This window comes from Trichosurus vulpecula, chromosome 2 (genome assembly GCF_011100635.1).
Source record: "Trichosurus vulpecula isolate mTriVul1 chromosome 2, mTriVul1.pri, whole genome shotgun sequence".
NCBI classification, from domain to species: Eukaryota; Metazoa; Chordata; class Mammalia; order Diprotodontia; family Phalangeridae; genus Trichosurus; species Trichosurus vulpecula.
The window spans coordinates 94,238,588-94,260,400 of record NC_050574.1 but is presented as its reverse complement, the minus strand read 5'-3'; positions in this window follow the sequence as shown (position 1 = coordinate 94,260,400).

Below are 21,813 nucleotides of genomic sequence, written 5' to 3'. Positions count from 1 at the left end.
AAGAGCTTTGCTAAAATCTAGGTAAACTATAACTGCACCATTCCCCTCATCTACCAATTTAGTTACATCATCAAAAAAGGAAATGAGGTTAGTCTGGCATGGCAGATTCTTAATGAAACCATGCTCGTTCTTTAAAAGAATGAATAAATGACAAAGCATTCATTAAGCACTACTTTATTGCAGGTACTATGCTAATAATCACAGGAGATACAAAAACACAAAAAGGGCTGAAAGAGGTCACATTTTACTTGAAGAAAACAACACACATAAAGGAGTGGTAGCCAGGAAGGGGCAATTTCGTCTGGGAGGCTTCAGGGATGGTGAGTGGAATCATTGAGTAATTAATTAATAAGTCCTTTCTAGGAAAGGTAGTATTGATTTGGCTACTGTTCCAAAGCAAAAGATGGAAAGGTGTGGAGAGGGGGTGGGGCTGACGGTAGGAGAGATACCCACTGCAAATGTGGCAGGAAGATGCTTAGAATCCATTGTGGTGGGTCTGGGAACACACCTAGATATAGAAAGTGCTCACCAGTCAAAAATGTAGGGCCCCAGGACAGGGGCTAGAGAGTCAGACTGGAGGAAGGCGGTGGAATGCAGAAACCTGTTCTTCCCGTACCTGAGAATGTGCATAGGTAGAGTACATTTATTGCTTAAATTGAAACACTCATACCAAGATTAATTTATATTGCATTATGTTTCAAATGTATATGACCAACTAGCTTGGTAATGGTCCATTGTTTTATAGTTCAAAATAATGTAGCTATGTATCTACTTGTCTTATCTCCCACCTTCTACTAAATTCCTATCTTGCTATATCACAGTGGTATAGAAGTGACCCTATTTCTTGAAGGTTATGCTAGTAGGGCCCAAGCACGGGTAGGTCCTGACAAGCTGGAAAATTTGGAGTGCAAATCCAAGGATGATTATGTGTCAGTTGACAGAACACCAGCTTAGCTAATGAAAAGATGAAGAAGTATGACCATACAGCAGGCATAGGACTAAGAGTCAGGTATAGAAAGACAAAACAGAGACCATTCCTACCTTCAGAGAGCTTATATTCTAACATCAGGAGGCAGTACGTATAATGCTAAGGAAAAGAAGGCATTTGAGCTGAGGAAGCTGCAGGGATGGTGAGTGGAGCCACAGAACACTTACACTGACACAGTCTTTCCAAAAGTAATAATGGTAGTGTTGATTTGATAACTGTTGCTAGAATAAGAGAGGAAAATGGGGGAAGGGGAAGACAGGAGGAGAAGGCTGAGACTATGTGATGTGCCCATATGGAAACATGGAAGAAAAACAGCCAGAGTCAAACATTGTCGGGGGTCTGTGGCTGATGACGGCCCATGGTGGGAGTTCCAGCAGCAGCAGGGTAGGAAGAGAGCTAAGCGCAGAGAAGCTCATCAATAAATTTCATCAATTTTCTTTGGCTCCTGCAACTCACTAAGACCATCTACTAAGGTATGGAGTGGCTGCCATATTCACTGATGTGAGAACCCACACTGATGAAACTAGATCTTGTGAATTTTGACTTTTATTGTAATGAGAGCTCCTTCGTGGCAAACTGTGACCTATTTCACTTCATATCCCTGCATAATGCTCTGCACCTAGTGAATCCTCAGCAAATATTTGTTCCATGAATAAACAAATAGGGGTAGAGACTCAATCTGTTTCTCACATAAGAAAACTTCCTCTACCAATGAAAGTTTGTACCTTTTCTGTCCCTTATTAATCTCCCAGTGTTCTAGGTACTTCTCAAGGACTACAAAGGACAGAGCAGGGAACACTGAGATGTTAAGTGATGTACCTGGGGTCACACAGTTGATATTGTCAGAGGCAGATCTTGGATATAGACCTTCATGTCTCTGGGACCAACCTGCTATCCATTACACCCATACTGCCTCTACAAATAAATGCATGATGAAACTGAAATTAGAGTTACTTTACAGAATTTTTTCAGGATAATACCTTTTATTCCCAGTTTTGTGCAAGTCAGGTGGTGTAGTGGATATAGTGGTGGGCCTGGAGTCAGGAAGACCTGAGTTCAAATCTGACCTCAGACACTTATTAGCTGCGTGACCCTGGGCACATCACTTAACTTCTGTATGTCTCAGTTTCCTCAACTTCAAAATAAGAATTACACCTACCATGGTTGTTGTAAGGACAAATAAGATATATGTAAAGCATTTAGCATAGTGCATAGCCCATAGAAGGCACTAAAAATGTCTGTTCCCTTCCTCCTCTTACCCTCTTCTAGGAACCTCTATGTTGTCTTCATTTCTGAATGTCAGAATCTGCTATTTTGTCACTTAATTATCTTAACTATTCTTTATAATGACTGACTTCTATGCCAAAGTCATTTGAGGATATTCATTTTTAATAGCCAATTTTACTTTTAAAATATTGTATAATTTTTGAAGATAAAAACTTCATATTGCATGTTACGTGATAATATAGTACACATTATACATAATAAGACATATTTAAATTATTTGAACATGATCTTCATGTCACAGACTCTAGTGTCATGAAGGGCCAAATATATATTGACGAGGGTAGGAAATGGGTTGGGGATTTTCTCATTTCTTTTGACTCAATATCTCTGCATTGTATCATCCAATATATACCTAAGTAAACTTTATATATAAAAATTCAGTCCATCTCAACAGAACAGAACAATCCCACGGTTCACAATATTATTGATGGGAATGTTATTACAAGGTAGAAAACAAATAAGAAATTCTTGAATGAGTAATGTTCAATTTTAGGACTTAATCCCTTGAATCATACGATCATAGCTTTAGAGCTGGCAGGAATGTCAAAGGTCATCAAGTTCAACCTCCTCATTTTATATATAAGGAAACTGAAGCCTAGGAAGGTCAGGGAACTTGGTCAAGGATCCAGAGAGAGTAAATATCAGAGGTGAGAGTTGAACCCAGGTTCTCTGATTTCAGTCAGTGCTCTTTTTTATGTTTTATTTATTTTATTTTTAATTTGTAAAATAAAACAAGCATTTCCATAACATATGATAAAAAAGATGATTATACATGAAACTACAAATCTATTATGCACAACTTGCTCTTCCTTTTAAATATATAATAAAGTTATTACGTAAATTTGTTTTTTTCCCCTTTTCTCTCTCCCCCACCCTAGAGGTGGCTACCATTAGACACAAACATGCATATATATGTAAAATCATTCTATATATACTTCTATTTGTCAGTTCTTTCTCTGTATACAGGTAGCACTTTTCTTCACATATCCTTTGTAGTTAATTTGGGTATTTTTTTAATCAATTTTTTATTTTTAGGTTACAACACTTAGTTCCACAAGTTTTTGAGTTTCAAATTTTCTCCGCCTCCCTCTTCTCCCCCTTCGCCCCCAAGAAGGCATGTAATCCTATATAGGTTCTACATGTACCTTCACATTAAACTTATTTACACAATAGTCAAATTGTAAAGAAGAATTATAACCAATGGAATGAATCATGAGAAAGAAGAAACGAAACCAAAAAAGAACAGAAAAAAAAGAGAGAGCAAATAGTTTGCCTCAATCTGCATTTAGAGTCCGTAATTCTTTCTCTGGATGTGGATAGCTTTTTCCATCATGAGTCTCTTGGAGCTATCTTTGAACCTTGTATTGCTAAGAAGAGCCAAGTCTATCAAAGTTAGTCATCACAGATACTGTGTGTCTGTAATTGTGTATAATGTTCCCCTGGTTCTGCTCCCCTCACACAGCATCAGATCACATAAGTCTTTCCAGGTTATTATGAAGTCCATCTGCTCCTCATTTCTTATAGCACAGTAGTATTCCATTACATTCATATACCACAATTTGTTTAGCCATTCCCCAATCGATGGGCATCTCCTTGATTTCCAATTCTTTGCCACCACAGAAGGAGGTGCCATAAATATTTTTGTACACATAGGTCCTTTTCTCACTTGTGTGATCTCTTCAGGATACAGTCCTAGAAGTGGTATTGCTGGGTCAAAGGGAATTTGGATATTTATAATTGTCAAAATGATGTATTTGCTCAAAGTTGTTTTAAAAACAATATTGCTGTTATCATATTCAGTATTCTCTTGGTTCTACTCATTTGATTCTTTATTTTGCACAAGTCTATCCATGTTCTTCTTAGATCATCAAACTCATCATTTCTTATAGCACAGTAGTATCCCATCACAATCACAACACAACTTGTTCAACCATTCTCAACTGATGGGAATCCCTGCAATTTCCAGTTCTTTGCCACCACAAAGAGACCTGCTATAAATATTTTAAATCATATAAGTTCCTTTCCTTTTTCCTTAATCATCTAACAATCCATTGCTCTTTTTACTGAACAACACTATCCAAATATGATGATCCAAATCATCCTCCCTGCCTTCATCAAATATCCACTACTTTTTGCTCGGAACTGATGATTCTGTCTGTGGTCCTCCAGCCTTTGCTCCTCCCAACAGGTAAGATACCCTCAAGTGATGAGCCCTTCTCATTTTTATTACCTGCATTGACTCTTACCATTTTTTGGCTTAGGCAAAGAAATACTAAAAAGCTCTTTGGTCAATATGTGTCATCTGTTCCAACAATACAAGCAAAAAATCCCAAGAGTTTCCTTGTCTGGCAGGAATTGTAGTGTTCTCTGCAGCGAGTTTCAACTTTAGTGATGATACAGTACCAAATCAAGATATCTACTTAATGAATGGATGTATATCCTATATTATCTATAATATAGGAATAATAATAATCTCAATGCTTAGTCCTCATGATTCATGGGAATTAGATCAAGAACCAAAAAGGTGCCCAGAGGCTACTGAGTTCAACTTTCTTTTTATAAGCAAGGAAACTGAGGCCCAGACAATTAAGTGACTTCCCTAAGGTCACAAAATAGTAATGTATGTAAAGTGTGTGTTCTTTTTTGCCAACGTTAAGAGACTGTATACATTTTAGTTATTTATTCTTATTATTGCTCCCATCAGTCCTGAGCATGTGGACACTTACTAAAAGAAGGTACTCTTCTTGGGCTCTGGTACTACCAGAGTCCTACTCACAAATGACCATTTTAGGTCTAGAGACCTTATCCCATCTCTAGGAATTCTCTCTGACTGTCTCCTATACTCCCTCTATCCTCATCTCTGCCTCCTAGCTTCTCTGGCTTGTTTCCAGCTTTGTTAAAGTCCCTACTTCCACAAGAAGCCCTTGCTAGTCCTAAATCTTCCCTTTGAATTTATTTCCAATTTATCTTGCATAGATCTTGTTTGTACATAATCTTGTCTGCATTGTTGTCTCCATTAGTCTGTAGCTCCTTGAGAGCAGGGACTGATTTTTATTTATTTGTCTGTTTATTTGTTCATTTGGTCATTTATTTATTTATTGCCTTTCTTTGTATCCCCAGGACTTAGCACAGCACTGAGTATATATCAGGCGCTTAATAAATGTTTGTGGACTTGACCAAAAACTTGGATGTGCTTTCCCTTCCTGACATGTGGATGCAAAAACTCAAAGGATCCTGGGATTTGGTCTTTAGTAGGAGTTTAGAGATCATCCAGTTCAACTCCTTTGTTTTGGCCGGTGGGTTGTTGTCTTCCATTTTTGAAGAGGACCAAAATGACACCACTATGTTAGAATCAAGTTAAAGTATGTCTGACTGTGGCTGATCAGACCAAAATGAGCTCAAAATGCTCTACCACAGGTCAAGCACAAATAGTCCATGTGAACATTTGGGGCAGATTCTCTAAATTTACACATCTCACATTTCTTTTAAGCTACTTTAATTCTGCTTTGCTCATAGAGCACAGCACCTTCTCTGATGTGGACTCATCATGCTGAGGGTTCCTGTGCTAATTTCTCCCATGTCACACAATCCATACCAAAGTTCTTATGAAAGACCTTGAGAGTGTCCTTATATCGCTTCTTCTGACCACCATGTGAATGCTTGCCCTGTGTGAGTTCTCCATAAAATAGTCTTTTTGGCAATCATACATTTTGCATTCAAACAATGTGGCTGAAGAGGTTAAATAAAAAATGATGATGGTAGGGAACCATAGGTTTCTAGGGGTGCTCGTGACCCCAAAATACCAACACGCTGGGTCCTGCCGAAAGAATTCGACTCAAGCCTTCTCAGCCAAGGGAAAAGAGAAAGTTTATTAGGGATTCACCATAATGGGTTGTCTTAAGAAATCCCACCCTTTGTGACTCCTGTTTCCACAAGCGGGCCAGATTCAATCTACTGAGCCAGATTGAACCTGAGCGCCTTCATGGAGGCAAGATGGAGATTATATACACAAAGGTTGTAGGAGGGATTGAGGGGGTGGTCTGGGGTGACTAGGAAGGCTTTAGGGAGGGTCTTGAGGAGGAGTCAAAGGAGGTCCCAATGAGGTCAGAGTCCAGGAAGCAAGAGAATGGCATTAAGGATAGGAAGTAGCTGAAGGCATGGATATCGATAGTATCAAGGGTGGGAAGTAGCTGGACAATAAAGAGCACGGCTAGGTAGAGATTTGGGCCTAATGATAATGTAAGGCTTATGGCCTTAGGGAAAGGCCAGATCTAGTTGGAAGATTCAAGGGCAGTTCAAGGGGGTTCCCAGAGACTGTGCCCTCATCATGGCCAGCCATCATTGTGCTCTCTGCAGTAGAGTTTGAAGGCTTGACAGTTCAGTTGGAGAAAGGACCTTGGTGTCTAGTACCTTATCCTGCCAAGTGATCTTCAGAATCTTCCTAAGACAATTCAAATGAAAGAGATTCAGTTTCCTGGCATGGCGCTGGTAGACTGTCCAGATTTCACAGGCATACAACAATGAGGTCAGCACCACAGCTCTGTAGACCTTCAGTTTAGTAATCAGTCTAATACCTCTTCTCTCCCATATTTTCCTTCGGAGTCTCCCAAACTCTCATCTAGCTCTGGCAATGCCTGAGTCAACCGCTTTGTTTTACTGGTGAGAAAACTGAGGCTTGGGGGGTTGAGTAGCTTATCTATTAAGCCCAAGGCAGAACAAAGCTTTCTAGTTCAAGCCCTAGATTCAAAACTCAGTGTACTTTCCACTTTGCCGGGCTTCCTCTATTTCTTTAGATGTCAATACTGTACCCCATTTGCCCCCCAGTAACCTTTGTCTAAACATTTGGTTAGGATTATAAGATAACTCAAGGCTGCCAACAAACTCTTCTAGTTAAAATCTGCGCCCCAAGTGAGAGTTGGCTGAAAAGCATGTATACCCTCTGGCTGATAATATCCTATTAAATCAGTTCAAGGGGAGAGGCAGAGGGAGGGAAGAATCCCTATACCCACCCTTTTTTTCTTAAAAGATTAATTTAATGATGCAGTTCATTATCTCATCAATGTCAGATTCATCATTAACTCCATCTTCCTCCTCACTTATTAATTGGCCTGCTGCATGCATTTATTTTCTCTCTGGACACATTTACAAAAGTCCTCCAAATTGGCTATAATCCCTTTACAGAGCACAAATGCCTTCAGGTACTTGCTGTCCTTTCCTGTCCCCAGGAAGACACAGACCTACTCCTATTTGATTACATTTTCTCTTTTCTGACTCAGATGTATTTCAAATCTCTCAAAGTGAAATCCTCCACATTCCTTCTTGAATCCACAGTGGAATTGTATCCTTCTTTAAAGAGGCAGACAGAAAGGGGGGGGGGGAGAAAAGGGGGAAGAGAAAGAAATCCCTCATGCATTAATTATAGCACTGCTTGAATTTTCCAAGATTCTTGAGGCACTTATGGACTTTAATAATTCTTCTCATTCCGCTTTGCTGATTTTTTTTTTAATCCTCGCAACTTAATATCTGGGAATTAAGCCCTGGACTGCTACAGGGTATGAGCTCATCATTTCTTACGATCCTTAATTCAATTAGTCTGTTGTCACAGAAACCAAATTTCTGTATAGATCCCATTCTCATCCATTTCCTTCCCCTTTGGTGAGAAACCAATCCAGACATTCTCTCTCTCTCTCTCTCTCTCTCTCTCTCTCTCTCTCTCTCTCTCTCTCTCTCTCTCTCTGTCTCTCTCTCTCTCATTGGATTTGCTCTTTTTCATTTGTGAAGTTTCTCCAACTGACCAGAGAACCATTAGTAAAATAAATATATGATAAGTTTACTCAACCCCTAAATTCCAAATTTACTGGTCCCTAAAATAATATGGGGTATATTTTTAAGAACCTCAATAACAGGTTTAAACTTAATAGATTGGAGTCAGAGGATCTCTTCCCTACTCTGGGTGAACTTTGGCAAGTCACTTAAATTCTCTGGTCCTTAATTTTCTCTCCCTTTTAAAAAAGCATTCATTTTAAACTTAAATACAAAATGAAAAAAAAGAAAAAATAATACTTCCTTGTATACAACAGAACATAAGAGACGATTCAATACAAAACAATAAATTTCCATTTCACAAAAACCTATGTAATAATACTACGTGCTATTTTCAAAGTAACCCAGCTTCTGTGCACAATTAATAATTTTCTCTTCTGTAAAATGGAAAAGGGGGAGTTGAATTAGGTGGACTTTAAAGTCCCTTCCTGATGTATATTTTATGGTCCTTTCATCAGTTCAATTCATTTCAATCAAATAAATGCATCCTGAGTCAATTACTAGATGCAAAGCACCATTCTAAGAGCCAGGGAATGATTATAAAGAGAGAATAAGACAAAACCATTGCTTAGAGTTTACGGTTTAATTGGGAAGGTTGGAGAGTTATGTACATTTCTATAAGTTAAAACAGAGATTCAATAATACATAGGAGATATGCAAAGTGCTGAGGTCAGAAGAGGGAGAGATCATTCCTTCCTGAGAGTATTAGGGAAGGCTTCATTGAGGAAGAGCTGGGCTTTGAAGGATAATCAGGATCTCAGCAGGCAGAGGTTTGAGATGAGTGTTTTCCAAGAATAGGAGACAGGGTAAGCAAAGGCACGGAGGTGGTAAAATGCAGAATAAATGGAGAAAAACAATGAGTAACCCAATTCATTGGATTTAGAATTGGAGGTCGCCTCCTAGGTCAGAAGAAAGTAAGACCTATAGGGAGTCAGTGGCAGACCCAGCATTTTATCTCAAGTCCCCTGACTTCAAATCTAGTTTTCTTTGCACTCCACATAGAGTATATGGAGGGGAGTAGTGTTAAATAAAGAAAAATGCCAAATCTCTAAATTCCTTACACCTTTGATACTCTATGGTGGCAGTATAGTTTAATAAAAGAACACCTCATTGGGAGAGAATCATTTTGAGTAGTGATTTCAAAGGAATGAACTTCTTGGAAACAAGTGAAAACCAGATAGAAAGAGGGAGAGATATTTATAACGCACTTTGCAAACCTTAAAGTGCTCTATAAATGCAGGCTGTTCTTATTAATACTCCTCTTTCTCAGTTTTATGACATTTGCAAATTTGATGAACAGTGCAGGGCAGCACTCAAATGGAAAACGTCCTCCTGCTTAAAATCATCCATCGCTCAATGCTCCATATGTCCATTGTCAACAATTTCTGTACTATCAGACATTCCATATCTGTCTGTCTTGCAGACAATATCATAAAAGGTTTCGCTAGTTTGCTGACGTGCAGATATATTATACCCACAAACTCCTCATAAATATAGTCTAGTAACCCTTTTGTAAAAAGGAAATGAGGGCAATCTAGGATGAATTACTCTTAATGAATCAGTGCTGGCCCATATCGATCAGCTCCTCCCTTTCTAAGTGCCTGCAAACAGTCTCTTTAATTATCTATATTGCCTGGAATTAACTTTCAGACATCAAACGAAACTGGTGAGCTGGAAAAATCCACCTTCTTCTTTTCCTCTTTCTGTTTTTTGTTTTTAACAATTAGAACAATATTTTCCTCCTCACGTTTTTCATCCTCTACAGTGACCCAAATACTCGGGACAACAGTACAGCAATATTACAAAAGCTTTCAGTATGCCGGGATACAGTTAATCCAAAAAAAGGCACCTTTTTAGTTGACAAGGGGAGTTAGGTGACCTATTCTCATCTTAACATTTATCTTGGGTTTCAATTTCATTTTAGCCATATCTGTTCTTTCCTCAGGCATGCTGAAAAAAAAATAGAAGTGAATTAGGAGATAAATAGTTTTACCTCTTTTTTGTCCATTATCAACAGGTCCCAGAGACTTCCTGGATCATTCTTTTGTCTCTTAGGAGTCTGTGTCTCCCTCGTCCTCAAATAAATAGTTAATTGATCCATCCATCCCCTCTAGGTATTGTCCCAATCTCCCTTTCCTTTTGTGACTAAACTCCTTGAGGCCATATACAATGAATTTTCACTTTCTTCCCACTCACTATCTTCCTAACTTTCTAGAATAAAACTTCTGACCGTTCTTTCCAATGTTACCAATGGTCTCTTAATTGGCAATCTCAATCCTCATCCTTCTTGACTTCTCTGCATCCATTGGCAGGGTTGATCAACCTCTTCTCCTTAATACTTCCTTATCTCTAGGTTTTCAGACACTTCTTTCATCCTGACTCCAAGTCTAGTGCTTCATCCATACCAGAGGAGTTAAACCCCCCACCCAGAAGCCAGGGGAACCAGATTAAAATGTGAGTGGAAAATATTAAACAAAATAAATAAAAATACAATAGAACACAGGTAATGTTAATATGTGGTTTTCTAAGTCAATATGCAGTTCACAAAGATCCTGATGTAAGACTAAGACGTAACTGAAAATGATTAAACAAACAAAGCCATTTCTTTTTAAGTTTGATACCACTACAGTAAATCATACTCCTTTCTCTACCTCCTGTGTCCTTTTCATTCCTCTCCCGTCTTCTCTTCTACCTGTCAGTCCAGCTTTGCTGGTAGGAGGAAGACCAGGATAGCAGAGCTTGTATGGTGTTGTAACAATAAAAACTATAACAACATGGACAACAATTGCAGTCCATTTAAAAAGCACCTGATATGCTCATATTCAACGACTCTTATCTGCATATAAGATGGGAGCTAGCAGGGCTGAAGGAGAAAGGGATGTGAGAACAATGCAGATAAGAAGAAGAACTAAACTTGCTACCACCTTCCCCTCCCCTCCCCTCCCCTCCCCTCCCCTCCCCTTCTGGAGGAGGAGGTCAAGAATATTGGGTCAGAAGGCCTTTTCCTGTGCCTGAAATTGCTTATGTTCTCATGGAAAAAGGAAAGCTACAATTACAACTGTAAAGAATTAACTTGCATGAATAGTGAGTAATTGTTTGGAACCCAGTGAGTCAAAAAGAGGTTAAGCTTTCTTTTATAGATACACACACCAGGAGAATAAAGAAGAAGAAGAAGAAGAAAAAAGAATGACCCCCTTTTGGAAAAAGGTTGTCTTTCCAGAATGATTTGCGGGAGTCTGCAATTGTGCCCTTAGACAAAAATCATTCATTGTGTTGGCAGCGAGGCTCTTCCACCACCAGACTTAGAAGTGTCTGGGTCTGAGGAATGGAAGGACTGAGAGGATTTTTACCATGACTCCCACAGGAAGTGATGGGCCGAGAGCACAGCTACAGGCTTTCCTGTACAGTGTAATTGGCCCAATGTGCGCAAAACATTCTTATCTGATGAAGAACTGGAAATAGTTTGCTAAATGTTGGAAAGAATATCGGATTCGACTTCATTTCCCCCTCATTTTTCTTTCTATAATCTATTCCTTCTCTGTCTTTAACTTCCAAGTTCTTCTCTCGATAATTTTTTTTTCAAACATTACGCCATTTCGATTAGGAAGGACAGGCATGACAAGTTCATACGAGCACATACAAGACACTAGACTAGGTGCTGGCGATGTAAAAACAAGGATGAGAAATATAGCGCCTGCCCTTGAACAGCTTCTATTCTATTAAGGGGGGCCTATATCAAATAAGCTGACATTTGTAAAGTAGCTCCTGGCACATAGTAGGCCCTGTAGAAATGCTTACCCCCTCCCCGCCCTCTTTGAGGCTTTGTTCTCCATCATTCTGCATATCTAATGACTCCTATTACTTCTTTAGCCAGTGCACTGGTGTGTACAGGTGCTTCTTTGCTGTGTGTGACGTCACCAGATGCTTCTCTGGTTGAGCCAGAGAGAAAAGCAACCTAAAACGGTCAAACATTATCTCATCCTTCTTTAAGTGATGATCTGAAAAACTGACTAATGTGAACTAACAACTCTGCATTACTCTGACATTTCTCCTAGTAGTAAGAGCGTTGCCTGATCCATGTTATTGTTCCATCATTTTCAGTCATCTGATCCTTTATTACCCTTTTGGCGTTTTCTTGGCAAAGATACTGGAGTGGTTTGCTGCTCCCTTCTCCAGCTCATTTTATGGATGGGGAAACTGAGGCAAACATAGTGAAGTGACTTGTCCAGGGCACAAGATTTGAACTCAGGAAGATAAGTCCTCCTGACTTCAGGCCCAGCACTCTGCACTATGGCGCCAGCTAGCTGCCCCTACCTGGTCCATAGAAGACACTTAATAAGTGCTTGTTGTTAGATTGATGGAAAGTACTTGTTTTTGTATTCCCCACTGCCTATCACAGTGCCTGGGCATACAGTAGGTACTTAATAAATGCTTATCAAATGAATGGATGTGCTTCCACAGAACAGTAGATAGGGAACTGTGCTAGAAGGCAGGAGACTTAGGTTCCAAGTCCAAGCTCTCATTTACTTGTATTGTGATTGCAGGCAAGACATTTCACCCCTGAGATTGAGGTGTCAGTCCTTCGTTTGCAAAATATGGAGGTTTAGCACCTGAGGTACCTCACAGGGGGTTACTCTTCTGAATCACTCTATACATGTGAGTTCTCATTATCAGTAACGAGTGACCATTAGAAATAATAATGGAATAGTAGAAAGAACATAGGACGGACAATTCCCAACACAAAGCAAGGTGTGTTGCACCTGGGAGAGACAATGCATTTTTTGGAATTAAGCTAAATTAACTGGGAGTTAGGGCACTCTGGTTCTGGACACATTTCTATTGCTCACTAGTTATGTGAACATGGATGGGTAAGTTACACACCCTCCTGACCTTCACTTCTCCCACCCATAGAATGAACGGGTTGAAATAAGTATTTTATATGATCTCTTCCAAATTGCTTTTGTATGCTTCCTGCCTCGAAGCAGTTAGGTGGATAGAGGGCTGAGCCTAGAGTCCCAAAGAGCTGAGTTCCAATTCAGACTCAGACACTAGCTAGTTGTATGACCCTGGGTGAGTCACCTTCTGCTTCAGTTTCCTTATCTGTAAAATGGGGAGAATAGCAGTGCCTACCTCCCAGGGTTGTTGTGAGGATCAAATGAAATAATATTTATAAAGCGCTTGGCATATCATCTGGCACATCGCAGGTGATAAATAACTGATTCTTTCCTTCCTTCTAACTCTAAAAACCTGAACCTGTAAAGTGATCAGAAAGTCATTTCTCTCATTCTGACTTTGGCTCTATGTCTACTATTAATTATTTCCTAAAATAAGATTTATTGATAATCCTTTTCTTTTGTTTTCCTTCATAGTCATCCTCTGGTTCTCTACTCCAAACCTCCTCCACATTAAACCCCAGGTCAGCTAGGTGATGCAGTGAGTAGAGCACCAGCCCTGGAGTCAGGAGGACCTGAATTCAAATTTGACCTCAGACACTTGACACACTTACTAGATGTATAACCTTGGGCAAGTCACTTAACCCCAATTGCCCTGCCTTCCCCCTCCAAAAAAAAAATAAAAAGAATTAAAACTTCCCTTGTAAGAAAGAAAAACAATCTATAGAGTGACAATGTATGTAGCATTCTGGCCCAGCAATCTCTGTCCAAAGGAAGGTCATTTCTTTATATATTGACCAAGATTGGTTATTCCAATTACTCAGATTTTGTTTGCCCCCTAATTTCCAGGCAAGCTGGGAGGAGGAGGACCATACACCACTTGTCTGGGAAAGTAGCGTGAAGAAACCCCCCTCTTAGTTGTCATCCTTGACCACCACACTTTCCCCACAACCTCAGGGGCCAGTCTATTTTGTCCCTATGCTACATAATTCTTTCTTTCTTTTTCCATGGGCATTTTCAACATAGGCAGTTGTCAAGGGCCTTTCCCTTGTTCAGTGTCCTAGTCACAGCTACTGAGACATTCAACTTTGTACACCAGTGTGATGTTGTCATCGTAAACAGCCTAAGCATTAAACACAAATAGACTTTCCTTGGCTTCATTGTTTACTTCTGTGATTTAAAGACCGGAAAAAAAAAAAAACCAGCTGCCTGTATCTTAGGCAGGAGAGGAAGTAGAGTCAGAGAGGGTTTTTGGTTTTTGCTTTTGTTTTGTTTTTTACTGCTCTAATGAGTGGCTGTTGTTTTGTTTGGCCATTTATTGAAAATGTGCGAGTACCACAAAAATTACCCTGTATTTGTAATTCAAAAATGATTGCATCTGCTTAAGACTGGAAACCCTACCTTCTCTTATTTGGAACTGCAAAGTTCAGAGAAAAAAAGTTACAAAGGTCAGGGGTTAAGGGGGAGGCCAGTCCTCAGGGGTGCCTGAGTTCTCACTTCCCTTCCAGCTCTCCCGAAGCCCATTTGTCAGATATTGTTTACTAGGGAATCTTTATCCAGTGTGGGTTGGACTAACAGGGCCCTTGAGCCCCTTCCACCTCTGAACTTCTGGTAATTCATGCCTGCAACTTTTCATTGTATCATAAACTACTAGAGCTACGACTGTGAGAAGTCAGCTAGCCTGTCAATGCTTTCATTTAATAGATGACAAATCTATCTGAGCCCCAGAGAGGCCAAGTGATCACGAGTCAGTTGTAGAGCCCAGACTAGAACCCAGACTGAATTCCCAGGGGAGCCTTCCTCCCACTCTCCCAAGCCAATGTTTAACACCGAGACTTCTGTTTCTTACTTTGTAACAGCAAAACTTTACCTGCCTACCTGGAGGATGACTTACGCTTCAACCAGAAATGCTGGATGGAGGCAGATACATCAAAGAGGTCAAAGATAGGAAAGTACCATGTAGCCTAAATATTCACAGCACTACTTTTTGTAGTAGCAAAGAACTGGAAACAGTAGATGCCCATCTATGAAGTTGCGCAACATAAATAGAGCACTGAAGTTGGAGTCTGGAAGACCTGAGTCTGAATCCCATCTCAGTTACTTACTAGCTGTGTGACCCTGGGCAAGTCACTTAACCTCTCTTAGCCTAAGTTTCCTCATTTATAAAACAAGGAAAATATAGCACCTACCCATGAGGGTTGTTTGGTGGCCCAGATGAGATAATAATTGTAAAACACATGCCGAATACTGTATAAACGTTAGCTATAATATTATGATTATCAATCATTAAATCAATTATATGTTAATATAACCTATTAATAATCAATGGGTTACATTAATTATGTTAATTAAATTATTATTATGTTTACTTCCCAGAGTTGTAAGGATCCATTGAGAGAGTGTTCATAAAGTTCTTTGCAACCCTTAGGGTGCTCTATAAATGCCAGCTATTATTACTAATTGGGGAACGGCTGAACACATTGTACCCATGAATATTAATGGAATATTATCGCGCGGTAAGATGTTAAGAATTCAGAGAAATACTAGAATATTTACATGAGCTGATGTATAGTTCAGTAAACAGAATCAGAAAAACAGTGTCCATAATGTAATATAAATGAAGCAAACACACACAAAAATGACATTGAACACTATATCATTAGGATGATCAAGCCTGTCCCCCCAAAACATACAAGGAAATATACCTCCTTTTTTGCACAAGTCGGGGGGCAATCTACGGAAGTACAAAATTATATATACTGTTGCTGTGTTGATTTGTTTTGTTGAACTGCTTCCTCTTCCTTCCTTTCATTTTGTTGTTGGTGGTGCTGTTGCTGCGAGGGTTGGCTCAATGGATAGGGAAGCAGGAAGGGCTCTATTTGAAAGTGAAGGGGACGTAAAAACAAACAAAAAAAATTACTAAAACTTCAAAATGAAAAAAAAAAACCACAACAAAAAATAGCTGAGCAAATCTCTCTTCCATACAAAAAGGCAGCTGAGTGGGACAGTGGCTAGAATGCTGGCCTTGGCGTCAGGAAGATCTGAGTTCAAATCCTACTCAATAACTTAACCTCCCTCAGCCTAGGTTTCTTCATTTGTAAAATGATGGAGTTGGACTTGATGGCCTTCAAGAGTTCTTCTATCTCTAAATCTATGATCCTATAATCATCCATGCTTCAATTTACATCTGCTCCATGGAAGAGGCAAACAGAGCTCTCCAGTTAACTTAGGGTTTACTGGCTAAATTCCTGCCTTCCTATCTTTCTTTTCTTTTCTTTCTCTTCCTTCCTTCCTTCCTCCCTCCCTCCCTTCCTCCCTTCCTTCCTTCCTTCCTTCGTTCCTTCCTTCCAACTTTCATTGCTTTCTACCCATTTCACTCTGAAGCTCACAGAGAGGTCCCTGCCCAAGCTCCACCAAGGCTATATTTTGGGCCCTCCTGGCTCATAGTGAATGTCAATGGTAACTTTTTCTCTTTTGACCAGCAACTCTGAGGGTCTTCCCCTTCCAGTTTGATTTTTTTTTCTTTTTTCTAATTAAAGGGGCCATCCTTTGACTCACTTCTTAAAGAGGCCTATTCACTGAAAGGGCGTTACCTCACTCAAAGTGAGAACCTGAAAAGGCCTTAGCCTGAAAGGACCAGGGTCTCCCATTGCATCCTGGGCCATCTCCAATCATCCTGATGAATATCAGGCCACTGGACCTGATGGCTCAGGAGGAGAAAATGAGGCTGGTGACCTTGCACAGCCCTGCCTCCCTCAAATCAAAGTCAGCTACAAGTCATGTCATCATCTCCCTGATGTCATGGTCCTCTTTGAAAACAAAGGACAAACACATTCTAAGACAAGAGAATAGAAGTGGGTGGGAGATTGATCCAGGACCACAAAGCCTCTAAAATCATCTGCAATTTTAAAAGAAAATTAACAACAACAAAAAATTCTTCAATTTTTCATACTCTGTCTTCTCATTTCTTAGCTTTGGTTATTATTTATTTTATTCTCCCTAGAGAAAGCAGGTAAGAGGACTATTCATTCCACTAGAAACCTGAGCTTTGCGTGTGTGTGTGTGTGTGTGTGTGTGTGTGTGTGTGTGTGTGTGTGTGTGTGTACAGGGTGTCCCAGAACCCAGTATATGGAACACCTTGTGTATCTCCAGCATGTAAATGCCCTATTTTTAGGCTTCCCAGATTATGCAAGCAAGAGAGCAGATGTCCTCACATCCTAAAGGGCAGACCCTCACCCCACCCTGACATGGGTACAGCAACCCTTGTCAAGCTGCATCTTGCTTCCAGCATAAGCACTCCAGAGAAGTTAATTCCATCCTAGGGGGCTAGGGAGAGGAGGGGAAGTTGAAGGGGCTGAGTGAGAAGATGCCACAGGCTTCGAGCTGATCCAAGAAGATCTGTGGCTGCCTGGCATCAGAAGTGCAGGGAGGAATTGGTGTCCCAGGGTGACCCACTGCCAAATTAAAGATCCTGAGTGGCCTCCACAGGTTAGAGTGACGCAGGTCAGGGAGCTGATTCCTGTTGTTGGGGGTGACGCAGTAGTGGGCAGAGGACACACTGTTCAGGCAAAGCTCAGAGCTTACAACAGCCAGGCAGAGGCAGCAGCTCAAATCCAAAGGTCACCTGCATGTGAATGGAGAGGCCAGGGCAGGAGAGACCAAAAGAAAGTCAGTCACTCCTGGAAATACAGGTTGCACCAAGACTGGAGGGAAAGGAAGAGTGATTCAACACTGTCAGTCCCACGCAGGCCAGGCTGAAGGTGGGCCAGGGCCACAGCAAAGCAAACAGAGCAGTTACGTAGGCGCTATCTCTTGGAAAGACCTAGGAGAGCCAAGGTGATTATTTTTTTCCCCTGTCTGAATTTTGTTTACATCTCGAGGTCTACAGAAATGTGAGGAGGGGCTGGTACAGCAAGTCCTAACCAGGCATGCATTAGTCTAAAGCCTTGCATCCTGATGACAACAGGCTTGTGATGCTTCTCACATGACCTCTAAGGTCCACCTGCTACACATGTCAGCCAAGGCAAGATTTTGCTTGGAAAACAAAAAAACAAAAAACAGCAGGTCTGCTGCTTAGCCTGGATGGAGCCAAGCTGAGCTGGGTGTTTGCAACCCAGGCTGGTGAGAACTGGAAAGGGGCCATCAATTTGTTGGCCCCTGAAATGCACTTGAACCTTCCACCTTTGGAGAAGAGAGGCTGATTAGACAGACACCCACACTGCTTGGCACATGATTCCAGAGTCTCTCCTTTGGGCTATGATACATCAACAGGACTTTAATCTTCTGGCACATTCAACAGGCAGATTTTCTCAGAGATATGCATGCTAATGCTTTAATGCAGCCCTATCTCCTCCTTAGCCTTATCTTAGAAAAGAAAGAATATCACTCGCAGATCTGGTACAGGCTACAGACTGTTTGTAGGGCTGGGTTTTCTTTAATGTTTTTTTCCTCTCTTCAGGATCCATTTTCCCAAAGAACTATAGAGCTTGAACTGGACAGGACCTCAGAGGCCTTCTGGCCCATCTCCCTTTCATTTTATGGCCCAGGAGGCCTCATAGTGACAGTAAGTGGACGCCAGAGCCTGGGCTCTCACATTTTTCCACTCTGTCAGACCCCATCCCTATTTTTTGAGACCCCAGGGTACTCTGTCTGGGCCAATGCATCTAGTTGATTTACATTGCACAACCAATTCCACTTTCTGCTCCATTCAACAAACCTTTATTGAGTACATACTATGTATAAGACATTGTGGGAAGGCCCCCAAAGCACTGCCCTAAGCAAATTCAACTAGGTTGTGGGAGATGGGTGTGTCAATGTGTGTACCTACAGAAGTGAACTTCCATGATGTATAGCTGTTTTAGTGTTGGGTTTTTTTTTAAAAAAATACTGGCAGGGCATCTGCCTCTCAGTCAGCAGAGTCCAAAGGCAAGAAAATTGCACAGAACTTTCTGTAGCCACAAGACCTGGGTTTAGGTCCGAGCCATTCCACTTGCTGGATGTACCACATCTTCTTCAGGGATCAAGGTCATTGTAAGGATCAATGAGATCTTTCATGTGTGTTAAGTTGCTCGTAACCATAAAAGTTGATAGAAATGTAAGCTAATGGTAGCCTTAAATGAAACGTAGTATGGGGTAGTGGATAGCGTGCTAGATTCAAATCCTCTCTCTGAAACATACTGGCTGGGTGACTCAGCCATGCTTTCACTGTGCCAAGCAACTCTCTCCAGGACTCCTTGTTCAGTCAGTCAAAAAGCATTTATCAAGTACCTACTATATGCCAAGCACTGTGATAAACACTGGGGATACACAGAGGGGTGGAAAAGTCCCAGACCTTGAGGAGACAAGATGCCAATGTATATTGATGAAGGGAGTTCCCTATGTCAAGGAAGTTCAAGGTCTAGTCTTTATGTTGTATGTTTCAGACTTTAAGCTGATTAAAGAGAAGATCTAGGGCAGTTATGTAGGAGCTATCTCTTGGAAGGGCCTAGGAGAGCCAAGGTGATTATTTTTTTTGCCCATCTGCCTTTTGTTTACATCTTGAGGTATACAGAAATGTGAGGAGGGGCTGGTATAGCAAGTCCTAACCAGGCATGCATTAGCCCAAAGCCTGTATAGTGCCCATCCTGCACCTGTATAGCAGGTAAACACTCTTGGAAGGAAGGAAACAAGCATTTATTAAGTGCCTTCTATGTACCGGGAACTGTTCTAAGCACTCGACAAATATTATCTCATCTGATCCTCACTATAACCCACGGAGATTAGGCACTATTATTCTCCCTGTTCTATAGATGAGGAAACTGAGGCAGACAGAAGTTATGTGACTTGCTCAGGGACACCCAGCTAGTGAATGTTTGTGGTCCACTTTGAACTCAGGACTTCCCAACTCCAGATCTAAGTCTCTATCCGTGGACTAATGACAATAGATGAAGTGAGCAGATCACATTCTATCTTTCTCTGATCCATATAGAGACCAATCCATGCAGAAGCTCTTAGGAAGAAAATGTTCAATGAGGGCACAGAGCAGGCAGCCTGGGGAAATAAATGCAGCCCGAATCAAGGCACAGGGATAATTTCAGTGAGAAGTTCTTTCATATCCTATAGATTCCATTCCAAAGACTAAATATTTTCTCCCACTTTGAAAGTTTTTGAGTAAAAGCTGAGGGTGTATAATAATTTGTATAGGGTAAAAAAATATATCTTTATTATCATTAACCTTTGCTTTCCTCTGTAATCCTGTTTATTTTATGCATTAAAAAAACACTGTTCTTATAGTACTCTGGACTTATAATCAGGGAGACCTGAGTTCGAATCCAGTCTCAGATGCTCTCTGCCTCAGTTTCCTTTTTGGTAAAATGGGAACAGTAATAGCATCTACCTCAGAAGGTTGTTGGAAGGATCGAATGAGATAATATTTGTAAAGTACTTTGCAAACCTTAAAGTACCATAGAAGTGCTAGTCATTTTTATCGTTATGTGGAAATGTCCATTTTACTCGGCATTTGTTGTTTAGAATAAAAGTATTCTTAAATGGGAGGAAAAAAAAAAGACTGAGCTTGGATCTATTATCTGAGGACCAGTCTATTTAAATTTTAAAAAGTTTATTACAAGAAGTCTCATCACCAAGTAACAAATGTTTGTTTTGTTTTTGCCACAACAATTCATGGACTGAGACCCTGAGCAAGTCACTTAACCTGTCTGTGTCTCAGTTTACTTAGAATGAAAAGGAGGGGGTTGGACCTGATGGCCTTTAAGATCGCTTCCATTTTTTAATCTATGATTCTACGGGGAGGGGCAAAGGAGGGAGCAAGGAGGGAGCGGGAATCTGCGCCAGCTGCTGGATTCAGAGATCGCTTATAGTGCTGAAGTCATAGGAGCAGATTTCAAGCCTCGCTAAGGAAAAGGACAGATTTCAGGCAGCTCTCCCCTTTCTGAATTCCAAGGAAACGAATAGAACAAACATGTTGCAGCTTAGCCAATATGCACTCCCATCATCTTATTTGCTGAGATGATAGGCATTTCACCTATAAACCTAGTCAGGAACTTGGAACCTATAAGCCAAACTTTTATTTTTAACTCTGGTTCCCTGAACTGGCAACAAACACTTAGAAAGAACTTTGTAAAAATCTCTAAATCCTCACCAAATTGAATCCAGCTTTTTTGGACTTACTGTTTCACTTCATTTACTGCCGCTCCTGCTGCTGCTGTTTGAAGGTAACTGGCGGCTGATTTATTCAGAATCATGCCTCTACAGCAATGCAGTATCCAGAAATGCCCAGTCCTAGTATCTAGTCACTTTAAAGTAACACTCTTGCTTTCCTGGTGGGTCAGGCGTGATGCCATGGGGAAGTTAATAGGACTGGCATTTCAATGGTTAATACACAGTTCAAAACAAATGGCAGCATGACTACTTCTCCAGGTCTTGGACCACAGAGTACAGGAAGCCATCTGCTTATCCTCCGAAGGCTAACGACTGCTCGGCAGGGCCTAGCCAACAGCCAACTCAGCACAAGTTTTCTTCAAATCATCCCTTCATCCCTTTGATTTGGATCTGCTCATGTTTCTGAAGTTTTAAGTATGGTAGTCATTCAAGGAATATAAAGATTAAGGCCTAAGGTGAAGGAATACCCATCAATTGGGGAATGGAGAAGGCAGTTGTATTATATGATTGAGAAGGAATACTACCTGTGCTGTAAGAAATGATGAGAAGGCTGATTTTGGAACAACATGGAAAGACTTGCATGAAATAATGAAGAGTGAAATGAGTAGAGAAAAGAGAATATTGTTTACAGTAACAGTAATATTGTTAGAAGAATAACTGTGAATG